Source organism: Rhinoderma darwinii, chromosome 11 (genome assembly GCF_050947455.1).
Source record: "Rhinoderma darwinii isolate aRhiDar2 chromosome 11, aRhiDar2.hap1, whole genome shotgun sequence".
NCBI lineage: Eukaryota > Metazoa > Chordata > Amphibia > Anura > Rhinodermatidae > Rhinoderma > Rhinoderma darwinii.
In genome coordinates this window covers 84,681,214-84,686,793 of record NC_134697.1, presented here as the reverse complement: position 1 = coordinate 84,686,793, position 5,580 = coordinate 84,681,214, and positions in this window count along the sequence as shown.

Genomic DNA, 5,580 nt, shown 5'->3' with positions numbered 1-5,580 from the left:
AGATCCCTTTGCAGGTCTCCTTTGGTCCATGCTGTGTGTTGCTGGGCACAGGCAGGCATCATGGCGACTGTGCCAAGCCGCTGCCAGCACAGAGTCAATGGTGGAGCAGGGAGCTGATGACTCCCTGCTCCACCATTGTACTCAACTGTATCTAAGGACACAGACACACGGACATGTGATCGGCCTCTTGGGACAGCGGAACCTCACCCGGAATACGGGATTGTCCCCATGAATCAGGGATGGTTGGGAGGCATGGAGAACATTTTGCTCCCCAATCGCTTTGTAACACATCTTCAGAAGCAGCAGTAACATGGATGACATCATACAGCAGTAATGAACAGTGTTGCGAATCCAGTACTGGGGTGAGATAAAACACTTAATAGAAGCTGCAAGAACATCTCTGTATGTCTCTTTTTCACTCTGCTCCTGCTTCCTCTACCCTCTCAATAGACTTTTATGGGCAGCATGTAAACTGATCATTTAATGAGCTGATGGATTTTAGCAGTGAAATGATCAGTGCAGAGGGGTGGGGAGAAGTGCCTGAAAAGTGGAGAAAGATGCATTATAAGAAATATTAGAAAGTTTCTTATATTTGCTTGTAATGTAGATTTATGCAAAGTTTGTTGAAAGGTTAGTGACCATTTACGGTTACCTACATGTTAGATGACAGAGACTTAGAAGCCTGGTATTTGCAGCCGAAGGTGGTGGAGAAGTTGTCCATTAGACTAATATTTCCTTTCAATGACTCATCTGATCAAATAACTAAGATCCATGCACACAAAGGTATTTTTGCGCCTGCAATTCACCCGCAAATCTGCGGGTGAATTGCAGCCCCATTAATTTTAATGGGCTCATGCACATGACCGTGGTTTCCACGGTCCGTGCATTGCCCAGGAGCCTGGCCCGCAAAAAGATAAGACTTGTCTTATTACGGCTGCATTTTGCGGTCCACCCTAGTTGAAATTAATGCACACTGCAATGTACACGGCCCGTGATTTGCAGGCGGCCGCAAGTGACAGTCATATCGCGGCCCATGCACACCACTACGGTCGTGGGCATGAGGCCTAAATCAGAAGGATAGGAGCTTATACCTTGCTTCAAAGTTTCACTACTGCTTCTGCCCTATGTAAAGCTTCTATTACCTCCATCACAGTCACCCAAGGTCTAAAGATTTGGATCAGCTAGCTAAAAACACACCCAGAGAACAATGACTTGGAATAATGAAAGGTTTCACGGACTTCTTGACTTTCCCCTAGACTCAGTATGGCCTGCACTTTCAAATTCTACCAGTAGAGCAATTTGACTCGAACAATTGAAGGGTGATGTGGCATCTACATGTTATGTTCCCTTCCGTTTGAACTATGCCAGCTTTCCAACACAAGTGCCATCTCGCAAATATGAGATTTTCCTCACGGCCTAGGAAGCCATTTCAGTTCAGATGACAAAGGGGGTAAAAATGACTGCCAAGGTCAAATATAAACTGGCATATTTCTGACTCCAGTCCTGCCACCCTACCTGTCTCCGCAAGATTGTTTCTTCCTCCATGCCTGGCAAGTTCTACTTTGTATGCCTGGGTTCTAAAAATCATCCTCTCCAGAATTTGCCTCCATCATAAACTCAGACAGAAATCCTCAAATCTCTATTCTCCTGGCCAAATTTTAGAAAAGGCGCTGTGGAGAGAAAAGTTTCTACTTACATGCATTTGCTATCATTGACGTCAGAGAGCTCAACAAAACTCTTCTCAAAGAAAATTTAGGATAAAGACTCTGGGAACAGTTGTGACTTTAGTGCAAGAGAAAGATTTTTTTGGCCAAGCTCGATCTGAAGGATGCTTCATGTCCTAATTCACCGGAGATTTCAGAAAATGGTGAAGAATTGGTGCAATAGAAATCTCCTTTCACTCTGTCCTTGGCCACCGAGGGTCTTCATGAAGTTTTCGGTTGTCCTTGCCGCGTTCCTTTGTTTTCAGGGAATATTTATTGTACATCACCTGGATGACTGGTTTCTCAAGGCTTGCGTCTCCAGAATTTTTTTTTAGAACACCATCCATTGTGTAGAAAGAAGTTAGTTCCTCAGGTTTATCCAAGGCTTTAGTTACGCTGCTGCTGACCTAGATACATAGCCTGGTTATGGTACTTTTTGGGCATCTACAAGTTAACTATGAGTGAAGGGATAAACTTAATTTTTTAGACTTCTATGGGCAGCGTGTCTGTGTCTCTGACCCTCCTCCTGCTCCCTCCCCCCTCTCCATAGACTTCTATTGACTGGCATTGAAGAAATACCCCCTTCCCCCACTTCCTGCAGTCCGTCTCTTCTGCTCTGTAGCTAGTAATGGATTTTGCTTGACAACAGGGGAGTGAACGGCAGATTACAGGAGGGGGGGGACACCTAGTATTAGTAAATTCACACAGAATTTGCATGGATAAAAAAACACAATTTTAACAGTAAGTCAATTACAAAATGGATATATATATATCAGGTATACTATTAAATCAGCATAAAGTTAGTGTCCATTTAAACTGCTACAGTGTGGATGAAGCCTAATATTTCCTCTGTTCAAATTAGCATTGTTGCTTTTAAGAGGGTCTGTCAGGTTTCCCCATTGGGTTCGGCAAGAATTGTGCTGAACATTGTGCTATGGTTGCCAGTATAATTTCCCTGCAACCCCAGATGGAAACATAAAAACTCTGATGTTAGCAGATAAAATTGCCAGAGTATAACATATTGTCATCTAGTTTCCAAATAACACTGCTATACTTTTTTCAAAAATAGCATGGAGGTGGCCAAAAATAATGTCAATTGCAGTGCCGTACAGTGCTGAAGTAATACTGTACCCACATGAAATTGCTATTTTATGTGATTACATAAAATTCACCATAAAGTGCACAAAGGTGCTCCCACCCGCATTCAGACACTCACCCACTCACCCACTCACCCACCTAGTGTTTGGGATGTATAGTCGGCATATACACTGATGTGTCCATACACTTTAATGGCCATAGTTATGCAAAAAGGTGATTTTTTTTTTTTACATATGTTTGCGCAGTAAAAATCGGAATCCTGCAACCGGCAGGAAAACCCCTTCAATTGACGTGAGGTTTTTTTCTTCATATGTAGGTGCCGAAGGATTATTGATTCAAAATTTGGCGGCAGCAGGGGCTGTTAGTGCACAAGAGAATGTTGGACTCCAGAACAGGAGCGGGACCGCTGGACTGTTGCTTTATACATCAGTAGCTCAATGAGCAGCTGTTTTCGCTTGGGCTACTGATGTACAAGCAAGGACAGCCGACATATACTGCCCAAATATATGCCAAAAGGACACATGGTCATTAATGTCTACGGGCATGTGGCCATGTACGCCGACTATACACCAGAAAAAAGAATTTTTCTTTTGATGTCTGAGGGGTCTGTATCAGCATAGCAATTTAATGTAAGTACAGTATTACATCAGCACTGTATGGCACTATTATTATTAGACGTTTGACTATTTTTAGGCCCTTTGTGACACTTATTGTAATGATGGGGGTAAGGAAACAGACAAGTGAGCCCTAATCTACCCGCCACTCAGTCCCTGCCTACTTGCAACGACCCGCCCTAGGCGACGGGGTACAACTGGGCGACGGTCCCTACACTCAATAAGTGCACGACAGACAGACAAGGGTACACAGAAGCAAGGGAAAAGGGGCAGTTGCCCACGGGAACACCGTGAGCAACAAGAGTGGTGAACGAGCCGAGTCAAACCAGGAGTGTACGAGGTACCAAACACAGAGCAGGAGAGTAGTGAACAAGCCGAGTCAAACCAGGAGTATACGAGGTACCAAACGCAGAGCAGGAGAGTAGTCAGTAAGCCAGGGTCAATATGAAGCAGGGTCAAATAGTTCAAGAAGCTGCAGCAGGGCCAGGAAACCAAACGAGAAGAATCACAAGCAAGGAGGAACAGGAAAGGCAGGTATAAATAGACAGAGGGCGGGAGCTAGCTCCGTCTGGCCAGGCTGTGATAGGCTCTCCCACTCCTAAGCCTGCCACCCTGAGTGGTGGAAGATGGAGTTAGTCTCACAGACATAGAAGCAGGTGCAGACTGATTACCTATGGGCGTAGATACAGAAGCTGTGCCTGGCAAATCCTTAACACTTATTGAGAAAAGTATAGCATTATTTGGGTACTGGATGGAAATATGTTATACTCTTTTTAGACAATTATATGTTTGCACTGCACAAAACTTTTAGGCTCTGTTCACATTAGTGGTTTTAGGTATCCATCTTGGGTACTGGTATTTTTAATGGGAACAATGGCACAATTTTTAGCGCTATTCTTGCATGCGGAAAACCTAACGGACCGCATTATAAGTTTGTGTCAGGATTCTGTTGAGATCTTTACGAAAACGGGTCATGGCATAGCTGTAATGGCAATGTTATGACGGGAAGCCATAATGCTAATATGAACAGAGGCAGTATTAGGCCTTATTCAGACGGCTGTATTCGGTCCATATTATATGGACCACGTGACGGCCGTATTTCCTGGACTGACCACAGTTCAGGGAGCCGGACACGATCGATGCAAGGAGTCCCTGCCTGCCCGCAGGAATAATGTACCGCACTGAAAACATGATTACAGTTTGGGACAGACTTTTATACACTATGGGCCTCAGCACTCGGCGACCCTGCTCTGTAAATTTACGTGGTCTGCCACTTCATGGCTGAGGTGCTGTGGTCCCTGCTTTCAATAATACCACTCATAGTTGATCATGGAATATCTAGGAGGGAAGAAATTTCAAGAACTGACTTGTTGCAACGGTGACATCCTATTACAGGACCGCGATGGAATTCAGTGAGCTCAAATGTTTGTAAAGGCGACTGCATGGCGACGTGCTGGATTTTATACACCTGTAGCAATGGGACTGAATGAAACACCTGAATTCAATGATTAACAGGTGTGTCCCAATACTCGTGTCCATATAGTGTATGTAAATATACATACAATAGCAAAAAATACATGCTTGCAATATAACAATCAGTTAAAAGGAGGGCAAACGCCCCAAAAAGGAGTATTTTTTTCTATACACTACCTAATAATCAGAATAAATAGAGCCTCGTAGCTGAATATCACATATGGGGCAACATGTTAAGAAAATATGACATAGTACATACATACAGTATAAAGTCAATATAGACATATGATAAATCAATATATATGGGAAGATATAACCAACTCTAGGGAACTGAGACCTAGACATCTTAAAGGGGTTGTAAGAGTGCTGCGACCCCTTCAAAACAGCTGATCGGCGGAGATCCCGGGAGTCGATCCCGACTGATCACATATTGATGGCCTATACTGAGCTTATCGCATATTGATGGCCTATAGCTTAACCAGGAGCTTCTATAGTCTGTAACCATGTAGACACGTAGGTCTGCATAAGAGCTGTAGATACAAACAGTAGGAAATTATTAATCATGACTGTAATAAATATGCAACCATCTCAACCAAGCAAATAGTATATACTCTGATACTCTTTTTTTATCTTAGCAAAAACTTTTTTTGCCCACGCAAATCTTTAAACAAGAGGAACAGAGACAAGGAAGT